This window comes from Phascolarctos cinereus, unplaced genomic scaffold (genome assembly GCF_003287225.1).
Source record: "Phascolarctos cinereus isolate Bilbo 61053 unplaced genomic scaffold, phaCin_HiC Scaffold_726;HRSCAF=1367, whole genome shotgun sequence".
NCBI classification, from domain to species: Eukaryota; Metazoa; Chordata; class Mammalia; order Diprotodontia; family Phascolarctidae; genus Phascolarctos; species Phascolarctos cinereus.
The window spans coordinates 248,365,269-248,391,192 of NW_027556098.1; the positions used below are offsets into that span (position 1 = coordinate 248,365,269).

General features: G+C 36.6%; 1 protein-coding gene across 2 annotated transcripts in view; it reads left to right on the forward strand.

The window, feature by feature from the left end:
- LOC110215619 (uncharacterized) overlaps positions 1–4,127 on the forward strand; it is a 69,905-nt gene extending 65,778 nt beyond the window's left edge. For both annotated transcript variants that reach the window (XM_078147055.1, XM_020997238.2), the window contains one exon: positions 474–4,127. The gene's annotated coding sequence lies outside the window, so the exon portion shown is untranslated. The remainder of the gene's footprint in view (positions 1–473) is intronic.
- Positions 4,128–25,924: the final 21,797 nt, after the last annotated feature.

The window sequence follows — 25,924 nt, forward strand, 5'->3', positions numbered from 1 at the left end:
TAAATTTGAAGGAACCACGGCAAACAGAGGTTAAGTGATTTGCCCAAGGTGACACAGCTAGTCAATGTCTGAGTCTGGATTTGAACTCAGGTCTTTCTGACTTCCAGACCCTTTTGCACCACCTGGCTACCTCAAATTAAAATATGAAAAAAATTTGCATTTTATTCCCAAAAAGAGAAATTAAAAGTAATTGGCCAATTTACAAAAGAATTTAGTCTGTGATTTCTTTATGCATAGAGTTCCCTTTTTATATCTAATACCTAAGGAATGTATCTTTCCCATAAAGCAAGGTGCGTAAAAATGTAAGGGACAAATTACTCATTGTTGAGGGGTACATGATTTAACTACTCAGGTGCTGGATTGATCAGAGCCTGGAAGAGTAAAATAGCTCTACACTGGTGTATGCACACTTGTTTATGTGTTTTCTTGGTATCAGTTCTTGTAATTCTCACATGTGTATTTTTTCTTTCCAGCTTCAAAAGACACTTCTTCAGAGCTGAGACTATGTCTGGATTTTCTGTTCCTCATTTTCATTTTGGCTAAAGTTAATCTAACTGAAGACTGTATTTCTTCATTAGCAATGCTTAATAGATGGCTTTGCTTATTTCCTTCCATTTAAGAAAGAAAAAAGAAAAAAAAGCCACAAGGCTGTTTCTGGCTTAAATAGGAAACAGGTCATTTGAAAAAGTACCTGGAATTTCTTCTAGACTGCAAGCTTAATAATAATCAGCAGTTCAATATGACAATCCAAAAAAGCAAATTGATCTTAGATTGCATTAACATTGGTGGGCTCCTTGGCCAAACGTATCTGAAACGCAGTATTCAGTTCTGGGTAACACATTTCATGAAGGGCATTGAAAAGAAGCTGGTGACTGGGATGGTTAAAGGCCTCAAGATTATGCTACCTTTATATTTCATCTCTCTGGATTCTGACCCTTCTTCCAGCTGACAGAGTTATTTTGTGAGGCAGTGTGATTCATCTGACATATCAGCCATCTTTCTTCCAATTCATGTTAGTGGCGGATTTTATAAGTATGTAGTCTTTGTCCTCATATTAGTCACCCATAAAAATGTTTAATAGAAATAGGGCTGAGGACTGAGCCTTGACAGTGATCATTCTTTTGGTCCTCTCATTAAAGCAGTTATGAATCCACCTAATTACATTATAATCCTGAGCACATTTCTCCATCTTGTCAACAAAGACATGTGGGCCTTTATCTAATGCCTCACTACAATTGAGTTAATCTATGTATATGCTATTTCTTTGCTCTTTCATCCTGGTAACTCAGTCTTGGGAGGTGATAGGTGGCCTGTTCAGACTGTGTTTAGAGCATTCAGTTCAGGGTGCTATATTTTAGGAAGAATGTTCACAAGTTGGAGATAGTGTGGCATAGTGTATAAATACCTGATCTCAAAACCAAGAAGACCTGGGTTCAAGTCCCACTTCTGACACATACTGGTTTTGTGACACTGGACAAATTTCTTAATCTCTCAGTAATCTGGACAACTCTCTAAGATTACAAATTGTAGAGACGGTACTGACCTGCAACTGGTAGAATGAATTTCCTCTATACCAGTACTCCCTATACTGAGAATTCCCTATACCAATGAAATTATAGGCCCAGTCCCCATACCCTCTCTTATTGACAAGTTAAACCATGTCCATTGGGAAAGGGGTGGTGATGACCAGAATATAAATAGGAAAGAGAAAATTTGGAGTGGGTCTATGGACATGAAAACTGTCTTCAAATAATTTGTTCCATTTGGCCCCAGTGGGCAGAAGTAGAATAATGGATGCAAAACACAGGGAAGTGGATGAAGGAGAGATTTCCCCTCCCCACAGGGCATTAAACAAACTCCTTTTTGCAAATGTTGTGGAGAGAATTCATATTCAGACACAGTCTGAACTAGATGGCTCTAATATCCCTTCTAACTCTGAGATTCTGTGACGTTGAATGAATCTGGCTTTTTTTTTCTTAGTAAACCTATTCTTCATGCTTAGTGATTACCATGTCTCTTTACAAATGTTCACAAACCATCTATTTAATCATCTGTTCAGAAATTTTGTTGGGGTTCATAGGTGTGTAATTTGAGGAATCTATTCCCATATGTTCTTGAAAACCAGGACCATATTTGCCTTTTTCTGGTCCCAGAGTACCTCACTTGTCTCCATAGTTTCTCAAAGATCACTGACAACAGTTCAGTAGTGGTATCTATGAGTTTTTTGGGGCCTCAGTTTCTTTATCTTTAAAAAGATTGGGTAGGATTAAATGATTCCCTAAGGTCTTTCAGCCTAAATTCTGTGCTTCAGGCATGGGTTCTAGACCTTACTCTGCCATTTTCTAGTCACCTGAGTTTAGATAGGCCACCTCTCTGGCTCTCAGTTTTCTCATATGTATATTTCTCTATAACAGAGGGATAACTATATATATGTGCTCTGCCTGTCTCATAAGACTGTGAAGATCAAATGAGATCATGAATGAGAAAGTACTTTTACTATTATTACTATTAACACCTCAAAGTGTTATACAAATGTAATTCAGTCAATAAACATTTATTAAGCTCCTACTATGTGCCAGACACTGTGCTAAGGCCTGAGGATATAAATACAAATAAAAGCAAAGATGGTCCCTGCCCCCAAGGAGCTTACAATCTAATCTGGGTAGACAAATCCCTGCTCTCAAGGAATTTACAATCTAATTGGGAAAGGCACCAAAAAGAGCTGAAAAGGGGAGATAGAGGAAGGATGGGGGGAAAAGGAAGGTACCCAGAGTGGGGGTATGATGAAGGTCCAAAAACAGTGTAGCTGGTGGGAAATGGGGAGAAGAATGTGCTGAGCCCCTTCCTTAAATAAAGACCCTGGAGTCCAGGGTTCTATCCTTGAGTCCGAGGGTCCAATAAGAGGGGCATAGGGTCTTGATGAGATGTGAGCACTAGGCAGATTACAATTTTGCAGGATAATGAGATTTCCTGATGATGAATTCATATGCTTTGTATACAGCAGTGTTGTACAAATGTAAGGTATTGTCAAGTGGGGCCAAAAAAAAAAATCCCCCTTCCTAAAATTCCTTCTTTCTCTAACATTGAGCCGGAAATTCCCGTGTTGGGCTAGGCATGGGGGAGGCTGAGGCTGAGGCTGGTGGTCTTTTGAGTTCCAGAATTCTGAGCTCCTGCAGGGCTAAAGCCACAATAAATCTGGCACAAATATGGTGAGCCCTGGGAGCCGCCTAAAAGGAGGTTAACTTGCCAGAGTCGAAAACAGAGAAGAGTTAAACTTGCTGTGTTGACCAGCTGTGGGATTTGGCCCAAGGACAGCCCCCGCAGTTCCAACCCACATGAGATAGGGAGGCCTAGTTTCAAAAAAACAAACAAACTACTCCAAACAAAACAAAGCAAAAACCATTCCTACAGGTTTAGTCCTTGAAGTCTGTTAAAATGCAAATATATGCTCTGAGGGTACCCAGGCTTATCCCTTACTCTCCCTTGCCCCACATATCTCATCAGTTGCCATTTCTACCACTATAACATCTCTAGATCTGACCCCTCTTTTCACACAAACACCATCTTAATTGTGACCCTTATCACTTCTTGCATAAACGGTTAACCTTGGCCTTTTATTACTCTCCCAACCTCTGATTTCTCCCTACTCCAATTTATCCTGTACTTGGTTCCCAAAGTGATTTCCTTAAGCATCTTTTTCCACTCAAGAAATTAAAGTGGCTCCCTATTCCCTCTAGGATAACATAAAAACTCCTCTGGCTTTTTAAGTCCTACACAAGCTGGCAAACTTATCTTTCCAGTCTCATTATATATTACTCCTCTTCCCACACTCACAAACTGGATTTCTCCCAGTTCCTCATACATGGCACTCCACCTCCTGTCTTAGTGACTTCGCTCTGACCATCCTACATGCCTGGAATATATTTGCTCCTGATCCCCCCAGCATCTATTGCCCTTCCTCTCTAATTGCCTCATATTCTATGTGTGTGTGTATGTGTACCTATGTATAGTCTCCCTCTGAGAGAATGTAAAGTCCTTCAAAGCAGAGGTTATTTTATTCCTTGTATTTGTATCCCAAGTGCCTAACATACAGTAAGTGCCTAATAAATGTTTGTCGATTGATTGGACATTTTGTTATGTGGAAAATGCTTTTTAAGCGTTAAAGTATTAGATAAAACTAATTAGGGTTATCCTAATTACCATAGGAGTCATCCAGGATAAGTGATTTGGACTCACCCTGAATACCTGTGTCTGTCCCCTATATAGTTTAGGTTCCAATTTCCTCTTAGTTTTTGTTTCACCCTTTTCATTCAGAAGTTAATTTACTGGGGCAGCTAGAGGGCACAGTGGATGGAGCTCCAGCCTTGGAGTCAGGAGGACCTGAGTTCAAATCCAGCCTCAGACACTTGATACTTACTAGCTATGTGACCCTGGGCAAGTCACTTAACCCCGATTGCCTCACCAAAAAGAAAAAAAAAGTTAATTCACTTTTGATAAGACAATATGGAAATAAAATGGGAATTAATTATTTCTGCTCTCTCTTGGTCATCCATTAACATTGTCCATGTACCCAAAACATCTTTTTCCTGGGTATAATTTTTTAAAAAGGCAAACCCCAACACATCTTTTCTTGTCCGTAGTATTTTTTCATAAGCCTCAGCTCATTATGAACTTTGTTCTTCTTGACATTATTTTTACTGGTTCATGCCACATCCTTTGGTTGTGTGCCCCTACTTTTAGTTGCATGTGTCCTTTTAAAATATGAGCTTATCAGAGAGTTCTCCATAGCCAGATGGATTTAATTAGATGCTTATTCTTTTCTTCTTCATTGGAATCACTCTACACTGTGTTGATAAAATTTTGTTCTTGAGTGTTAATAGACCCTTCAGCAGGGTGCTAATGAAAGACATTCATTCATTTAGTTGTGTCCAACTCTTTGTGACTCCATTTGAGGTTTTCTTGGCAAAGATACTGGAGTGAGTTGCCATTTTCTTCTGCTCATTTTTCAGATGAGGAAACTGAGGCAAACAGAGTTAAGTGACTTGCCCAGGGTTACACAGCTAGTAAGTGTCTGAGGCCACATTTGAACTCAGGAAGATGAGTCCTCCTGACTCTAGGGCCCTTGCTCTATCTGCTGTGCCACCTAGCTGCCCCCGTGAAAGACATGCTGAAATCCTAACAATGATTCTGAGTTGTCACACCTGAATATTGAATGGTCTATAGGCAGATAAATATATGTACAGGAGCATTAGGATAGGATTGGAGTAACAAGCTCACAAAGCCAGTGGTTGGACTTTTTCTGAAGATATTATTTTTTTGTCCCTTGAAAGAGGCAGTGCCCCAAACTTGCTGACCACAAACTTAATTATTATACCTCTTGGTCAGTATGAAGATAAAGGACATGAATGAACAATTCTGGAACAAAATACTACTCAAGATAAAAACAGTATTAAAAGAAACCAAGATCTCCCTGCCCCCTTCCCCAAACTACACAATGTCGGCTTGTAATTCCCAGACCAAAATTTGGCAGAACTCATTCTCCAGTAAGTCACCAATTAGGATTGTTCTTGAAGGAGCTACCTAAGAGTTCTATAATGATCTTTTGTGTAGCTATCTAACTTGTTTATATAAAGAAGAAACAAATGTTTTCAAGGCTAAAAGTGAAAGAGATAGGCCAAAACAGTTTTCTACATATATTCATACTATGTATGGGAAAGCAAGGATGTCAGTGATAACTGTATTTGCAGTTTTGAAAAAAAAGAAATGTTTGTATATGTATTGAAGAGTAGAGACGGTTTTGGGGGAAGGGGGTGGGAGGGTGTTGGAGAGTGGGCTTTTCTCTCTTACTATCTTGCCATTGTTTTGAAAAGGTAATTTCTTGTATGTATTTCCTTCCTTTCCTCTTCTTTCTCTTTTGCTGTTACTTCTTGTTTGTGTTGGATAATATTTACTGTGTGTATGGGGGAGGGGGGTTTAAATCTTTTTCTCCCTTTAGCTTGGAGAAGAGCTCAAAGGACATTTGCTACTGTCACTTTCTCTCTTCATTGTCCTGTCTTATCTTCCCAAAGGTACTTAGATGGAAAGTCACAGTCTCTACTTCTGTCCCCAGTATTCTAGCTCTGCATGTCTTCCCCTTATTTTGAACCTTTACCTCTGTTCACTCCCTTCTGTAAATGTGTCATCTCTGCACAACTGTGGTGTGTATGTGTTTACTATTAGAAATAGGTAATGCTAAGTTTATGATGCCAAGTAGTTATTTGGTTGAACTAATTATTTTCTTAATAAACAATGATTTCCATACTTGTCAATGGACTGAACTTCCAATATGATCAATATGTCTTTTAATTCTATGAGCATAGGAAATTTGTACACTTGTTTTCAAAGAGAGATTTGTGAGACTGTGAGTTTTGGGCACAATATATCAAAATTCACAAAGCCAAAAGATCCTAAATTCATGAAACTTGTGGAACAGTTAGTTACACAGGAAGCACATCTGTAAGAGGAGTCTCTCTGACATGGTAGTCTTCCATCTTCCGTTCTTCATCCTAGACTATGAGAATTATACCTATCTTTTCTCTGAAATTCTTAAAGTCTAGGATATATGCCAGAGTAGAGTCAGTATTTTCCTTGGCTATTAGGGCCTTTAGGATGGTATTAGCACTTGATACAAAGGTTCTTTTTGTTTCTATTTTGATAACAAGTTTCCCCTTGTCATCCTAACATTTTTTTAAAATGTGTTTCTTCTGCTTTCTGAAGATGACATTACCAACAAACTAGGTCAAGAAAGCTTCAGATGCTCTGCTCTTAATGAAGAAAAGAGTTCCAAGAAGATGCCCAGATAGCTGCAATCCTCCAGATTACATCTTGGTTCTCTGCTATTTTTTGTGATTTGTATCTAGAACTCATTTTCAACTTCTTCAACTTGACCAGGTTATCTATCTGTAGTATATTCCCACAGTAGGATCATACTTGTATCTCCCTACTATACCCTCACTCGAATATTCTCTGCTAGGCTTTCCCTAGCAGAGTGGTGACATTTTCCACACAAGTATACTACATCATAACATGTAGAGTTATCCTATCCCTTTTCTACCTACTCTAATGCTTTTGAATAAGGGACAGTTTTCAGTTGCTGTGTTTCACTCATGTATCCAATCCTTCAAGGCCTTTTTTTAAAAAAAAATAATTTTCACATTAGTCATGTAAAAAAGAATTAGAACCAATAGGAGGAACCACAAGAAAGAAGAAACAAAACAAAACAGAAGGGAAAAAAAGGAGCAAATAGCATGCTTTGATCTGCATTCAAACTCCATAGTTTTTTCTCTGGATGTGGATAGCATTTTCCATCATGAGACTTTTGGAGATGTCTTAGATCCTTGCATTGCTAAGAAGAGCTAAGTGTATCAAAGTTAGTCATCGCACAACGTGGCTGTTACTGCATACAACGTTCTCCTGGTTCTGCTCACTTCACCAGGCCATACAAGTCTTTCTAGGTTTTTCTGAAGTCTGCTTGCTCATCATTTCTTATAGCACAATAGTATTCCATTATATTCATATACCACAACTTGTTCAGCCATTCCCCAATTGATGGGCATCCCCTCAATTTCCAATTCTTGGCCACCACAGAAAGAGCTGCTATACATATTTTTGTACATGTGGGTCCTTTTCCCATTTTTATGATCTCTTTGGGATACAGCCCTGGAAGTGCTATTGCTGGGTCAAAGGGTATGTGCATTTTTATAGCCTTTTGGGCACAGTTCCAAATTGTTCTCTAAAATGGTTGGATCACCTTCAAGGCCTTTTTGATTCCTTTAAGGTTATGCTTACTTCCTTGTTTTAAAAATATGACCATAGACAGGTTGGGCCTAGCCCTGGACAAGTTGTCATTTTTCAGGGAGTTCTAACAACCTTTCCAGTTCTGCTGTACCCAGTTGTTTTTGTAGTGTGATGATTAGTTTTCATACCTGCAGAGATATTATTGAATTTCTGTATCTCATGTGCCCTTTAGGAGTTGAGCCCCCTCTTCCTTTGTTCTAATTTATAGGATCAGACATTGGGAAAATAGAAAATAACCACCTTCCACCAGGATCACCTCCCAACTAATTAAATTAACATCCTCAAATTTCCAGGTAGTCTTCATTTGTTGAACACCTACTTGTAAAGCAGACAGTATTAGGTGTCGTGCAGGGATAGGATTGTAATGGAAGGTTTGGAATCACTGGAGGAGGCATATGTCAACATAGCTCTTTGGCAAATTGTATGGGCCTGAGACACTAAACCAATCATTTGGTCCACCCATAAAAATGGAGAGAGGCATTGTTATACAATGATATATTTATCACTTTTATGTTGGTCAAATTCCTTTATTATGTAGGATTTTGGCTAACTTTTGTAATTGACCCAAGTATCCAATCAACATGATTTTTAGGAATAGTTTATTTATTAGGAATAGTTAAAAAGTCTTCAACAGGTGGGGAAAAGTGGTTCTAAAACTTTTATGTCATGGACCACTGGCAAGCCTATGTTCCAGAATAATGTCTGTAAAAGCATTAAATAAAATGCATAGGATTGCAAAGGAAACCAGTTCTATTGAAATATATTTTTCAAAACATGAAAAATAAAAAATAATTTTACAGACCCCAGATTAAGAACCTGTGGAATAGGATCTATGTAAATTAGGAATTGTGTTATAGTATTTTAAATGATTTGATGTTTTCTGCTAACTGTGTGTTCTTGTATTGCTTCTGAAGATTATTTTGTTACATACTTTTCTCAATCTTGGCATCATCCTGAAAGGATATATTGATGGGGGACTTCAGTTAATCAGATGTCTGCAGTAATATTTTCTGTAAAAAGTGGAAGAACTGATAACTTCTTGACTTGCTTTAATGATAATTTCATGCTTCAGAATATGGAGAAATCAACAAAGGGAAATTCTGTTATGGATCTGATTCTTACCAATTGGGAAGTTGATTTCTAAAGCAGAAATTATGGGAACCTTGGGAGCAAGTGGCCACTCTTGGGTTTATAATAGAAGGAGAGGAAAGCTGAGACTATACTGACATATGTCTTAGATTTGGAAAGAATAGATTTCAAAGTGTCCATAGGAAGGATAGATGGAACCACATGATTTAAAATTCTAATGGAGAAATAAGCACAGGAGAAATATTAAGCTCTCCAAGGTGAAATTCTGAAGTCACAAAAAGAAACAAGTCCAATGAGGAGGAAAAAAGGAAGTTGTCTAAAGAACCTGATGTGAATGTTCAGAGAACTCATCAAATAATTGAGATTTAAAATAGACAAATATAGAATATGGAAGCAATGATAAGTAAGAAAGGATGAATACAGAAGTGTGGCACAGTGCTGTGAGAATAACTTCAGGAGGCTTAGAGCTTAGTATGAATTGCGGTTAGTGGGGAAAGCCAAAGATAACAAATAGTATTTTTAGTTACTTCAAGGAAAAGAAGAGGATCAAAGAAGGGACAGGACCACTGGTAGAGGGGAGAGGATGCTGATGCCTAAAGACAGAGCAAAGCTGCTCTTATTTTGCTTCTATTTTCTTTACAAGAACACATAGGGGCCCTTTCATCAGTTCGAGTCACCTGGTCCACACATCATCTTCAGGTACTGAAAGGACTGGCACTTGTGATTGTGGGGCCATTGTTACTGTGATCTCTGAGAGACTCTAGAGAATGAGAATTAGAGAAAGCAAATGTTCTATTTTTCAAAGAAGGGAAGAAAATTATTTCTACACACTATAGGCTAGTGAACTTGACTTAGATTCCTAGAAAGATTCTGGACTAAATAAAGAGGTTAGTGAACATCTAAAAATGGAAATGATAATCACAATAAGCCAGCATGACTTCATGAAGAAGTGGTCATGACTAATTTCATTCTCTCCTTCTGACAGGGTCACTAAATTGTCAGGTGAGGAGAATGGTATAAATGTAATGACACAGTAGATAGAGTGCTAGGCCTGGAGTCAGGAGGACCTGAGTTCAAGTCTGGCCTCAGATATGTGCTAGCTGTGTGACCCTGGGCAAGTTATTTATTCCTGCTTGCCTCAGTTTCCTCATCTGTAGAATGAGCTGAAGAAGGAAATGGCAAACCATTCCAGTATCTTTGCCAAGAAAATCCTAAATGGGGTCATGATGAGTGGGACACAACAGAATAACAACCTAGATTCTATCGAGGTATTTGGCAGAATTTCTCATATTATTCTTTTTTTAAAAAAATTTTCTAAATTTATTCATTTTTAGTTTTCAGCACTTCCATATTTTGAGATTTTCCAGATTTTGAGTTTGAAATTTTCTACCCCTCCCTCCCCTCTTCCTCTCCACAAAACAGCAGGAAATCTGATACTCTACATATACATTCATATTAAACATGTATTCTCATTAGTCATGTTGTAAAGAATTAAAACCAATGGGAGAAACATGAGAGAGAAGAAACAAAAAAAAAAGAAAGGGAGAGCAAATAGTATGCTTCAATCTACATTCAGATTCCATAGTTCTTTTTCTGGATGTGGATAGCATTTTCCATCTTTAGTCTTTTGGAATTGTCTTAGATCCTTGCATTGCTCTCATATTCTTCTTTTGGAGAAGGTGGAGTGCTAGACAGTAATGAAATCAGCTGGATTAAGAAATGATCAAATGGCCAGACTAATAGAGTACTCATGAATGGTTTGACCTGGACGTGGAAGGAGCTTTTTAGTGGAATGTCTCAGGTATCTGTGCTTGTCCCTGTGCTGTTGCTTAGCATTTTTATAAACGATTTTAATAAAGACATAGATGGCATACTTATCAAATCTTCAGATGACAAAGCTTGGAGGGAAAACTAACGCAGTAGATGATGGGAGTCAAAGGCATTTTGACAGATGAAAATTGTGCATTAAATTTAACAAGTTAAAATTTAGGAGAGACACTTAAGTTCAAAGAACACTTTCATAAGTCATTGTTAGACACCAGTTTGTCTGAAAGATATCTGGGGGGGGCGGGGGTTAGTGCAGCACAAGGTCAATATGAGTCAATGATGTACTATGGCCGTCCAAAAAAATAATGTGATCTTAGGCTGAATTAAGAGAATTGTAGCATCCAGCAATAAGGACGCGATAGTGTTTATTTCTAGGTGTCTCAATTTGAGAAAGCCGTTGCTAAGCTAGAGAGTGTAGAGACCAGGGCATGTAGGATAAAGGTTTTGACTCCAGGCCTGGTGCTCTCATCCACTGTGCCACCTAGCTGTTTCCAAAACACGTTGAAAAATATGGTCAAGAATAAAGTAAGACAAAAGTTTGTAGACTCTTCAGAAGTTAGGGCCTGTGCATAATGAATACTTTCTTAAGAAGAATTTTTTAAAATCAATTCTAGCTCTAGATGAAAACATGGTAATCACTTCAGACTTAGCTGTCCACATGCAACTGGTTAAAGCAAAGGTCCAAGTAAGTAAGTAGCACACTAGAAGAAAGGATAAAAATATGGAGCAATTATAGTAGTTCCAACCTAGCTTCCTTTTTTTCAAGTTTGTACCATTAATATAGGAAGTGGGCAAATGTAAAGATATTGACTCTGTCACCATTTCTTAAAGAATTTTTTATTGTGACCTGTGATTTCACTGGTGTAGGAAATTCTCAGCGTGGCAGCCCTCTCTACTAAAGGATAACTTATAGCCTTAGAGAATGGTGTTGGGGCACTGAATGGTTGGTTAAGTAACTTGTCCAGAGTCACATAACCCAAAGAGCCCAGAAATCACTTCATTTGGGAACTTGCCAAGCTTAGGGACTAAAAGGCCACAGCAGCACCACTTTCATATTAAGAACATGTAAAACATTCCAGAAGAGGAGGATGGAAGACTAAACAGGATTGCCTCAAAAAACAATGAAAAAAGTTGAGAAGAAAATGAGCCTACAAGATTTTTTTGATGAGATCCAGTTAAGACTGATCATCTTAGGGACAGTTAGGTGGTACAGTGGTTAGAGCACTGGCCCCAAAGTCAGGAGGACCTGAGTTCAAATTTGGCTCAGACCAAACACTTGACACTTACTAGCTGTGAGACCCTGGGGCAAGTCACTCCACCCCAATTGCCTTAAAAAAAAAAGACTGGTCATCTTAAAATCTTTTGTTTATAAAACTAGAAAGAGGATAACAAACCGTTTTGAAATGGAACAGATCTGCCAGAGTTTTTATAGTGAACTATTTTCATTAGCAATATTATGGAATGACCACATTTGAATTCTACTACCTCAGTACCAAATAAACTATTTGAGGAACTTTAAATGGTTCTTTAAAACCAGAAGCTGGGAAGAGGGACTGAAACTGATCAATACACGCAAAAGAGATTTACCCTGGAGGTGACAACTTTAAACAGGTAATAAGCATCAGGAAGTGACAACTTTAGAAGGACTCTGGGGGATCAATTATGAAAATGTCATAAAGAAGGAAAGATTATAAGAGAATGGTAAAGGTAACAGATGATTCTTTTACTCCCTTCTCAAAAGTGAGAGTATCCTTTACTCCTAAAAGTAACAGATGCCATCTTTCTGTCTTTTTCATAAGAATATTATGAAAAACTTTGTCAAATCAAAACTTTTCTAAAATCTAGGTAAATTATACTTAGCAGATTGTTGTACCATTGTTGTACCTAGTTGTGTTTTAATAGCTGTTAGAAATTACTGACCTGCATACCTGCTTTTGTGCAGCCACTAAATATTTATGAGAACCATTTTTATATTCTTGATGAAAAAAATGAGAAAGGAACAGGCAAGTTTTCACAGATGAATTTCTTTAAGAGACTACCTCTTCTACATACTTCTGCATCTGAATGACAAGTCTAGAAAATATGAACTCACAATATTCCTGTTGCGCATTTTTTAAAGCATTTGATTCAATAGAATAAAATCCAGTTTTCAAAGTATCTCAGATACACAAGTTAAAATTTAAGGAGATCCAGACAAATGTGGCTATAGAAATACCTTTGTTCAGCAGTCCCCAAGTATTGATATCAAGTAAGGTTTTAAGGAAATATGTGCTCACCTGAGGTGTTTACTAGTATCATGGAAGATATGGAGCAGTACAATAAAAAAGGGAAAAACCAAAAACTGAATTTTAAGTTAGAAGACCTGGGTTTTGAATCCCACCTCTGTTCCTGCTTGTCTAACGTTGGACAAATCCTTTTCCATTTCTATCCTCCATTTTCTTATCTGAAGAAAGAAGAGATTGGATTTGATATTTTCTGAGGTCCTTTCTAACTTTAAATCCTATGATCTTTGACTTATAATTCTACACCCAATCCAAACAAAGAAAGATTCTTTATTGAGGTCCCTCTAAATTCTCCTATTACATATAACATTATTGTTGTTGTTATTCAGTCATGTCTGACTCTTCGTGACCCCATTTGGAGTTTTCTTGGCAAAGATACTGGAATGGTTTGCCATTTCCTTTTCCAGCTCATTTTACAGATAAGGAAACTGAGGCAAACAGGGTGAAGTGATTTGCCCAGGGTCACACAGCTAGTAAGTGTCTGAGATGATATTTGAACTCAAGTCTTCCTGATTCCAAGCTCTGTGCTCTATCCACTATGCCACCTAGCTGTCAACATGACATTGTACAAATTGCAAACCACAAAGCCTGCTTTGTGAAATCTGTAGCAATGAGGAGATTAATCTAAACCTCAAAAAACAAAATGGATAAAAAAAAATGAACATTGTAGCTAGATGGGCCACTCATAGTCATCAACATATCTTGTATAGAAGCCATAGTTGGATAGTGAATTAGGCCCAGAATCGCATTTGGGACATTGTAGTGTTCTCTCAATGAACCTAAACTGTTTGCTGCCACAGAAGCACATGTTGTAAATGCCAATATTCTTGTGGTGACTTTGTATCAGTCACTAAGTGCTTATCATGTGTCTAATACGTGTCCCAGGCATTGTGCTAAGCTTTAGGGCTACAAAGAAAGACAAAAGACAGGCCCCGTTCTCAAGGAGCTCACAGTCTAATTGGTAAGACAGTATGCAAATAACTACGTACAATCAAGCTATGAAAAGGCTAAATTGGAGATAATTAACAGAAGGAAAACACTCACATTAAGGGGGATCAGGGCTAATCATAGTGAACATTATTAGCCTTCTGTGACATTTTAACAATGATGACATGTATTCAAGAAATAGTGTAAAAGACATTGTTGAGGAAATGAATGCCTGGGAAAGGAGGCAGACCAGTCATGCACTGAAAATGAGAGGTAACAGATGCATATATAAAATATTAATATTAATATAATTTGGTAGGTACATTAGTACCCCCCGAAGCATTAAAATGCTTCTAGCAGGTTGCCTGGATTCTTTGGTGCATTCGTGGTGTTATTCACACAAGTTCTTGTTGAGGTTATCAACTAGCGACTGCCAATAGTAGACCAGTAACGTGAAGAGACAATGAGAATGCAGCTTTATTCACTCAGAATAAGACACACTCAATCAACAAGTGGATGAGAATATGTATCTCTTACAAATTAAGTAGTCATATGTTGATATAGATATAAATATAGATAGGCCTCTATAGATTTATCTATCCTTCTATCTATCTATTGGGGTCATACATAGCAAACAGTAAATTAGAAATTAGTTATGTCAGCGCCTAACAATCCACTCTTAACATCTACCGTTTTCACCTAGATTAAACTTATTCTTGGGCCATCTAACCTAAACATAAGATTCTCAATATAGCAAGTCAGTTGTTTGTATAGCGAAATTATCAATTGAGATCAAAGAGGGTTATAGTGATTATGAAACAAAAACATGTGGCTGATATACTATAAAACCCAGGACATTCTCTTAAAAATTAAATAGTAGATATCAACCAATTGTATTGTAATAACTCTAAGAAGGAATACATATACACACATATAATAGCTTGAACAAAACTTTTTAGCAAGACTGAAGAGTCATAATAATTTCCAAAACTCAGTCTTTCCCTACTCAGCTCTTGGAGCTATTGTTTTGAACAGTAGTATTTGGCAAAATTATCCACACTTAGAGGTGGGAATCTGAATTACAAGTATAGCCTTTTTATGGGACCCAAGCTGCCCCCAGCCACAAACTAAGACATTATTAATAATAATTTTGCAAGGAACTGGATTTAAACTTCTAATTTGTGTCTTAAATCGACACCTAGCTACCTTTCCAAAAACAGGACACTCTAAGAGATGATGGGCAATGAACATAACTTTATAAACAGGAAAACAAAAAATAAAAAAAGAATTATTCTTAATATGCATTTAGATAATAGGCTTCACATTCCATTTTCTTGAGCTTAGCTATCTATTTCATGAAGTTGCCTGCTTCTTGTAAATTCTGTCAAAGAAGTCTGTCCTAGACTGCCTTCCACAAACTGTCCAGCTTGATCTGCTTACACTGGGATGGGCCTTTCTACCTTGTTTCTAGGGCAGATTAGCACAGGTATTTTTTCTAGTAAACCCACTTTCCAGGTTCCAAGGCATGCAATGCCACTTGTGGATATTCAAATCCACTAATGATAAGAATTAATATAATTTAGCGGGGCCTCACAAACCCTAATCATGTTGGCCTTCTAGTAATTAGTTCATGTAGTGAAATCCATTGCAAACCTTATAGAATTAACCTCATAAAATATCAATACTACAGGAAGAATATCAGATTAGGCTGCCTTTAACTTATCTGAAATTTTTAGAGAGTTCTAATTTTCACATACCACTTGTTTTCTTCTACCTTGCCCAAGACCTGTGAATGATATGAACAATGCTAGAAGAAGAATCTGGAAAAAGTTCTTTGGTGACCTGACCTGTAATACATCCTTCTGTTTCTTGATATTATCAGATATACCACAAACAGTAAGACCTGAGTTCAAACCCAGCCTCAGATACTTATTAGCTTTGTGACTGTGGGAAAGTCACTTCACCCTGTTTGCCTCAGTTTCCTCATCTATAAAATGAGCTGGAGAAGGAAAGGGCAAACCACTCCAGTATCTTTGCCAAGAAAACCCCAAATGGGGTTACAAAGAATTGAACATGACTAAAATGACTGAACACATATTAAATACATATAAGATCTTTTGTAAAGCTTTTATTTCTTCTCCTAGCTTAATACATCCTGATTAAAAAATTGGTCATTAGAAATTAAGAAAATTATCACTTTCTGGGGTTTTACACATCCAGTGAATGCATACTAGTTTACTCAAAACCCAGAAAGACATTGGCTACTGTTATCCTGGATATATTAAGGATTTCCATAACAAACCCTAGGGCAGAAAAGAAAATATTTTAAACTGGGATCTGTTAATACTAAGTTGGCTCAAAGATGTAAATTCAATATATTTTATCCTGGGTGCAATTTATCCAGTTAGGTTTCATAGATTTCATGATCAGCACTTAAAACAATTCATCATATAAATCACTTCTATATTATAAGTAAACTTTTAAGTAATCCTCCCTTTGGCTATGAGTATTTGTGTTGGAGGAGAGAATCTTAGTTCCTCTGTAAACCAATTTACTATTTTAGAATTTACAATGTTCTCATTATTCACACATAGTCTTGTAGCTTCTTTCTTAGAGGTGATAAGATTTTATATGACTTTTCCAAGGCTAAAATTCCAGAGGACCTGGAAAGTCCTCAAAGAATTTCCCAGATAATGAGATTTTCCCAAATACTAAGTAATTTTCACTATTATTTTTAAAGCAAAATATATTCATTTGAATGCTTAATACAGTTTTAAACCATAAGGACACCATCCTATAGGCAAGTCCCTAATAAGTGATAGGTCATATTCATAATTTCATAGGATTCATATCAAAAGAGATAATCTCTCAATGATACAAATGTATTACACTATAGGTATTATGCTATAAATTAACATCACTTCTACATAACAGTTTCCCAAAATCTCAATGCAAGAAATTATAAGCATAATACTAACACGAAACATCATAGATTTAAAAGATAGACATAATACCCTCATCCAATTAAATGAACCTCTGAATTATTTTACATGAAAAAATTATTTCATTTGCCTACTAATTTTGGAATTCTACACTAGTTGCATTTAGTGACCAGTATAGAGTAGGTATCTCTTTTGCTCTTGCAATTACAAAGGTGGCACCAATAGTTACCGTTTAGTAAAAAGATCAATTATGTTATGAATAGTAATTTTTCTGCTGGAGTTGTTTATACTAATTATAGGCACCTGCCTGTTAAGTTGCATTCTTAAACATTTCTACTTCTAAAGATCTGCCTGTATTCTTTGCTTCCTTTATATTTGGCAGAGGATCAGTTTTGATTAGAGCCTTGCTGAAGGGTGGGGCCACTACAACATCGGACATTTGTACCTGGCACTCTTTCTGTCTCTGAGTCTTTATCTCTTTTTCTCTTCCCATCTCACCTGCCCTTTAAAGACGAAAGTCACCATCAAGAGGATTTCAGAGAAGAATTTTCCTTGCTACCCAGAGGCATGGTAGCAGAGAACTATTGTGTCATTCTGTAAGGGAATGCTTTTATCTCTAGAGAGGGGCAAATGGAGAGGAGTCCTTCCAGAGTCTATTCTTAATATCCTCTATTGAGGGGACAGAAAGATTAAGGTTAAGGTGGAGTTAGGAAGGTGGAGCCAAGAGAAAGAGTCAAGACTGAAGAGGGAGTTAAAGTCAGGGAAGATGAGAGACAGGTTGAGGGTTGAAGAAAAACAACACTAGTTGCTAAAGGAGGTGATAGTGGCAAAAGGCATTAGCACTCATCATATGGTGAAGCTTCATATAGAGATTTTTTTTTCTTTTCTCAAGAAGAATCTTCTTTTTTTTTTTTTTACAATTTGACAAAATTTTTGCACTTCAGGATTCACCCAAATAAAACAATAACTCATTTGTTTCAGGAATTGAATATCTATTTTACCCTTTACAATTTTTAAAAATTTCATGATTAAAAGTACCACATAATGGCCATAGCCATTTAACAGAAAAGATAAAGATTGGTCATTTAGATGGACAGAGTTAAATGAGTATAGACTTAGACAGATCAGTCATTCCTGGAATTTTTTCCCAATTAGATCCCATAATGACTGCTGACTTCTCAAATGGATATTGAGATTTATGTCAGAGTTACAACTAAGGGATATAGATCGACACTGACTACTTGAGATTTATGTCAAGTTTATATCCCCAATAAAAATTGATCACTGACCACTCAGAGATGGAGATAGATAGATAGATATTTAGATAGATATACGAGACTTATGCCAAATTTACATCCACACCAGAAGTTTAGGAAAGGACTAAGAGACAGACTATTAGACAGATAATATCAAAAGACAAAAGTAGAAAGTACATAAAATACTGACCTGTCCCTATGAGTCAAAACTTAGATCACAAAAGTGCTAGACTGCAACTTTATCAACCCTTCTCTTTTCTCTTCTCCAGCAGGCTCCAAATAGGTGAATTCACCTGGTACATGCTAGAAAGTTGCCAGAGTTGCAGATCTGGGAGAGTCTGAGCTACTGTAGTCCCATCTAAGATGCCAAAATTATCATATGACTCCTGATCTTTGTTGACTAGCCAAAGCCAATAGACTGGCAATGAGACAGAGAAAGGGAACCTGTAGCTTTATTCACTCAGAGTGAGACAAACTCTGAAGATGGCTGATTAAAGGCAACCCAGCTGAACTCTCTCAACTTACCTTCCAAACAACTTTAAAATAATGCTTCAAATCAAATTTTGGAGCAGCAGAGCCAACAAAAGATCAGAGGGAGACATTTTTTCCAGTCCAAGACAACTTAGGGTATCAGCAAGAAAAGTTTGTGACATTGGGGTGGAAGCCTGTCTGGTGTCCACAAAAGAAATAGTGACAGAAGCAGCTTTAGGAGCCCTTAGCTCAGAGATGGTGGGGTCGGACAACTGATCAGAAAGAGATTACAGGGGACCCTTTGCTGGCACTGGGTACAGATGGCACTAATTGGTAACTCTTGCTCATTAATTCAGTTCTGGGTCGCAGTTCCAGGGAAGAGAGAGGCACTGTGGGTCAGTTACAAGGGAGCAGGGGCCCTAGTTGCAAATCCAAGGCAAAGAAAGCACTAGTGCTTATGGCTACAGGGTATCAGGACTCCTTCCTGGGTAAAGACCAAGGTGCAGAGTAGGAGAAGATGACCATACCTTTTCCAGGATCACATCATCTTGGAAACACCAAAAACTTTCAGACCTCCAGAACTAGCTCTGAAAACAGTAGCATGAAAAAGCCTGAAGCTTAAGACAATGCCTCCTCACCCCAAGGTAAGCAGAGTCCAACTTTAACATAAAATTCAAAGTCAAGAAATAGGTTGGGAAAATGAACAAACAGAAAAACACAATTGACCATAAAAATCTACTATGGTGGCAGGGAAGACCAAGAAACAAACTCAGAAAAAGACAGCAATGTGAAAACAGCTACAACCAAGGACTCAAAGAAAAATGCTAATTGGATCCAAACCCAACAAGAATTCCTGGAAGAGTTAGTGAAAGAGATGAGTGGTAGATGAAAAATTGGGAAAAGAAATGAGTGATGTAAGAAAATTATGAAAAGAGAATTAACAGCTTGGTAAAAGAGGCACAAAACATACTAATGAAAAGAAATCCTTAAAAAACAGAGCTGGCCAAATGGAAAAAGAGGTACAAAAATCTCACTGAAGAAAACAATTCCTTAAAAACTAGAAATGGGCAAGTGGAAACTAATGATCCCATGAGACATCAAGAAACAATCAAATAAAGTCAAAAGAATGAAAAAAATAGAAGAAAATGTGAAATATCAGATCAGAAAGAAAACTGACATGGAATAGAGCTCCAAAAGAGATCATTTAAGAATTATTGGACTACCTAAAAGCTATGATCAAAGAAAGAGCCTAGACATCATATTTCAAGAAATTAAGGAAAACTGCCCTGATATCTTAGATCTAGAGGGTAAAATGGAAATTAAAAGATTCCACTGAACACCTCCTGAAAGCAATCCCCAATGAAAACTCTAAGGAATATTACAGCCAAATTCTAGAGGTGCCAGATTAGAGAAAAAATACTTCAAGCAGCCAAAAAGAAGCAATTCAAATGCTAAGCATACTTCTTCAGGGAAAAATGGATATGAAATTGAGTACTTTCAAGCATTCCTGATGAAAAGATGAGAGCTAAATAGAAAATTTGACATTCAAACATGACTCAAGAGAAGCATAAAAAAAGTAATCATGAAAGTTAAACTATTTACATTCCTATATGGGAAGATGATACATGTAACTCCTAAAAACTTTATCATTATTGCAGCCGTTAAAAAGAGTTTGCATATACAGAGGGCATGGATGTGAGTCGATTAATTTGGAATGATCCCCAGAATAAATGAAGGGGTGAGAAAGGGGGATGCACTGGGAGAAAAGGAAAGGAAGTGGTATAACGGGAAAAATTCTCACATAAAAAAGAGGAGTGCAGGAAAGAGCTTTTTACAGTGGAGGGGAAAATGAGGGTGGTAATGGTTGGCAATGCTTGAACCTCATTCTCATTGGAATTGATTCAAAGAGAGAAGAATATATGTACACACCATTATGTATAGAAATATAACTTACCCAATAGGGAAATAGGAGGGGAAGGGGATAAGAGAAAAGGAGGGGGGATGATAAAAGGGAGGACAGAATAAGGAAGGCAGTGGTCAGAAGTAAAATAGACTTTTGAGGAGGGACAGCATAAAAACAGAGAAAGAAGAAGTAGCAAAAGAAAATGGGATAAGGGGAAATATGAAGTTAGTAATCATAACTGTGAATGTAAATGAGATGAGCTCACTCATAAAATGGAAGTGTATATATAGCAAAATGGATTAGAAACTAGAATCCAACAATATATATTTTTTACAAGAGGCAAAGACAAGAAAGACACACAGAGTTAAAATAAAGGTCTAGTGAAGAATCTAATATGCTTTAGCATATTTTTTAAAAAGGCAGGCATAGCCATCAAGATCTCAGAAAAAGTAAAATAAAAAATAAACCTAATTAAAAGTGATAATTAGGGAAACTACGTTTTACTAAAAGGTACCATAGACAATGAAGTAATATCAAAAAACTTTTCCAGTAAATTTCTCTGATAAAGGCTTCATTTCTCAAAATATATACTGAATATAGAACTGAGTCAAATTTATAAAAATAAAGGCCATTCCCCAATTGATAAATGGTCAAAGGATATTAAACAGGAAGTTTTCATATTCTTATGGAAAAATGTTCTCAATCGCTATTGACTAGATAAAGGCAAATTAAAACAATTCAGAAGTATCACCTCACACCTATCAGAAATGACAAGTGCTAGAGAGAATGAGGAAAAAATAGGTACACTAATGAGCTGTTGGTGGAGTCATGAATTGGTCCAGTCATTCTGGAGAAAAATTTGGAACAAGGTTCAAAGGGCTATAAAACTGTGTATTCTTTGACCCAGCAATACCTCTGCTAGGTCCATATCCCAATGAGATCAAAGAAAAGAGAAAAGGATCTCATTATCCAAAAAATATTTATAGCAGCTCCTTTGTGGTGGCTAAGAATTGGAAATTGAGGGGATAGTCATCAATTGGGGAATGGATGGCCGAACAAGTTGTGGCATATGATTGTGATGCAGTACTATTGTGCTATAAGAAATGATGAGGGGAGTGGTTTCAGAAAAACATGGTAAGACCTTTATGAACTGATGCAAAGTGAAGTAAGAAGAACCAAGAGATCATTGTGCGCAGTAATAGCAATGTTGTAATAATCAATTGTAAAAGTCTTGGCTACTCTGATCAATACAATAATCCAAGACAATTCCAAAGGACTCATGATCAAAAAATGCTATCCAACTCCAGAGAAAGAACTGAAAAATTCTGAGTATAAATTGAACTGTAATTTTCTCACTTTCTTTTTCTTGCTTTTAAAAAAATATGGCTAATATGGACATGTTTTTGCATTATTTCACATGTATAATTGATGTCATATCGCTTGCCTTCTCAGTGGCTGGGGGACAGAGTGGGAGGGACAGAAAGAATTTGGAACTCAAAATCTAAAAAGAAAATAACGTTAAATATAAATAAATAATATTTTTTTAAAAGGAGTGAGACAAACTCCACCAACAAATGGATGGGAATATGTGTCATTTTCAGATTAGTTAAGTAGATTTATATATCTGTATATATGTATAAATGTATACACATACATATTATATGATGTGTATATATATGTGCCATTTGTTACATGAGACAAAGAAGAGATGGCTGCTTATTACAAAACAGCTAGCTACATTTAAAAAAATTGTGCTTATTAAAAGAAAATGTATATCACTCATTACAAGAGATAAAGATGGAATGTATGTTTGTTAGAACATAGCTATTCACATGACATAAAGGGGATATACATCACTTGAGACATGAGACGAAGAAGAGGAACAGAACGTCCCTGGAACAATTAAAATAAAAAGAAGATTGTAGAAAACCAACTGTTGTAAACCTATGTTGCAGTAAGGGCTGGGGTCATACTTAGCAAATAGTGAATTAGAACAAAATGGAATGGTTTCTATCAACTCTCAACAACCCACTCTTAATAATAGAGAGATATGGACATGAGTCATATAGGATGAGAAGGTGTTGGAGGGGAATTCCTATATTTATGAAACCATAGGTCTATCAAAGTATCATTTTTAAGATCCTCTTTGATTCCTATTATAGCTACAATTTTCACTGCAGAGAAGTAAAATTGTTCTATCACACTTACAAAAACTGAGCAGAAAGTCAGCGCTTAAAAATAGGTTGTTTATTAAACCAATGCACTAATAAGTACTAATAAGATGCTGACTCATAGAGTGAGGTAGGTTCCATCTTATTGCAGTATAGGTATTTCTTCATTTCTATAGTCAGATTATCCAGATATGCTTTATCCATAGCAAATCTTGATTACGACTCTGTTGCCATGATCTTTTATTCTGCTTACTTAACCCCATTGCTAATGTCCTTATTTCTGTTAAATTGTACATGTGAATAAAACCTATCCCTAATTCCACTCTCAGGCTCAGTTGCCAGTGAATTTAAAAACAAAATGCTTGATTACTTTCCCCATCTCCAGGATGCGAATTTGGGATAGAGAGATAGGAGAAAAGAAGGAAAGTGGGGTAAAAAGAGAGATTTATTGTCCTGGAATGTGGAAAAGGGTACACTTCAGTCAAGAGTGGGATGAAGAAGCAAGACCAGCTTCTAGCCCTTTTTGACTTGAGTTTTCACAATGGCTTTTTTTTGCAAATTTTTTTTTGCAATTTTAAAAAATTTATTTTAAACTCAAATACAAAATGAGAAAAGAAAAACAATTGCCATGTATGCAGCAGAACATAAGAGAGAATTCAATATAAAACAAATTTCCATTTCAAGAAAGCCTATATAATAAATATTACACATTGTTTTCAAAGCTACCTAGCTTTTCTCTCTGCTGTACACTTTTTATCTTATTTTTTCCCCTCCCTCCACCGCCCCCCCCCAAGAATAAGGTCACAATTAAGAGCAGATATATAATATATATACATTTATATATTATATATAAATAGATGTATATATATATACATACATATAAATAGATATCTATAAACATACACATATGCACTCATACATACATATGTAAGACCATACTACGCTTCTTTCCACTTGTCATCTGTTTCTCCACAATGGCTTTTTAAAAAAATGTATACACACATACACACATGTGTATTCTGCAAAAATCCACTTCCTTTTCTTCCACCCCCATCCCTCCAATTTACAGTGGCTTTGTTAGTGTGAAGTGTTTTAAATGCTCATGACTTCAGATAGTTATATTAAACAATATGTATAGGACTAGTCCCCAACCATACTAACATAGTCAAAAGAGGACTGATTTTGGAGTCAGTAGAGACTTCTGCCCCTTACTAGCTGTGTGATGTTGAGTAAATCACTCTCTGAGTCTCATTTCCTTATTTGTAAAATGGACATAATAATAACTGTAATACCCATCTCACAGGGTGGTTTTAAACACCAAACGAGATAATGTATGTAAAGTGCTTTGCAAATCCTTAAAGAAATTTGTTAATAGGAGTTGCTGTTTTTAATTATAAACAAATTCTGTTTTATCCACTGTTTTAAATTATTCATAGCTCTTTACCTACTTTAAGAGTATATCTAATGAAGTTGCCTATTTCATCTTTACTAGTGGTATTGCTTAATGGAAATATACTCAAAACAAATTAAATTTACCCAAGTAACCAGAAGTTGAAAAATGTCTAATACATTTTTTTTCATTAAAACTGCATTGGTGTCTTTTGTTTCTTACACTGCATTTTCTAACTTCCTGATTTCTTCCCATCTCCACAGAACCCTCCCTTTTCTCAAAAATAAACAATTAAGCAAAACCAAGCAATACAGTCATGGAGTTTAACAGCCTAGCAACACTGAACACCTATAATTTCCCATTTGTCCTGCAAGAGACAGGAAATGTGTTTCATTTTCTGTTCTCTGGAACCAATTGTAGTCATTGCTTTTTACCTGAGTTTAACTGTTGGGTTTTTTTGTTTTTTTATCCTTTACATTTACATTAGTGTAATCAGCTAATACAAGTCTTCTCATGTTTCCTAGAATTATTCATTCGTTTCTTTGTATCCCCAGTGCTTAGGACAATTCTTGAAATATAGTAGGGGCTTAATAAATGTGTTGGCTTCACTTGACTTGACTTATGGAATTACTTATATTCCATTATGTTCATACCACATAATTTATTCACCCATTCCCCAAATGGTGGATACTCACTTTGTTTCCAGCTTTTCTGCTACTAAAAAAAAATGCTGCCTATGAATATTTTGGTTAATATGGGACCTTCCTTTACTTGCCTCCTCATGTAGCACAGCAAATGTGGTAAGCCAAAAGTTGTGAATGACTAATCTAATTCTCTTGAAAAATTCTGAATCGTTTTCCAAAGTAGTTGGACCAGTTAACATTTCCACCAATGATGCATTAGTGTGCCCAGTTTCACTTACAGCTTCACACATCTCTTCCAACACTAATTTCATCATCTTTGTAAATTTGACAGTTGTGGAGTGAGAACTCAAGAGTTTGATTTATATTTCTCTTATTGTTAGTTATGTCGGGAAGTACCTATCTTCAGTCTTAACAGATAAATATGTGCAGTCCTATTATTCAAATAATACTTAAGTAAAAAGCATATGAATGAGGTTTGCAAACAAAATGGCAGCAAGCATTTGTTGAGCCCCTATGTGCCAGGCACTGTACCAAGGATTGGGCATATAAAGAAAGACAAAAACTCACATATTTTTACCTTTGTACATAACCAGGATATAATGAAATCTGAAATGCTGCATGAAGTTCTGGTTGCTGACTCTCAAAAAGGACTCCAAATAAAAGGATTAGGATTTTTTTTCTTGGTAGGAAAGGATAATGAAAGAATGAAAGCCAAGATTTTGATCCCAGATTCTCTGAATTCAAATTTAATGCCCTTTTGACTACACTAGGTTGTAGCTCTAATTAATAATATATCCAGTGACCATGCATTGCCTCTTATCTTTTTTTAAAATTGATAAGCATTCATTTTCTCTCCCCACCTGCGCCCATTAAAAAAAGGAAAAAAAAACCCTTGTAACGAAAGAAAACCCTTGTAATAAAAATGCATGGTCAAGCAAAACAGATTCCCACATCGGCTATTTCCAAAAAATGTATGTCTCATTTTGCATCAAACCAGGGCCCTGAGAAGAGCCCACCAGTCAAGTGACCTACCTGGCCCCCTCAAGTACCCACTATCCCGTGACAGAATCCAGCCCAGTCCAGAGTCAGGCCAAGTGACCTTTCTGCTTCATCTAAGAAATAGCTGGGCTCAGTAGCCAATCCACCTGCCTGGTTTAGGAAGCAGCCAAACAACCTGCTTGACAAA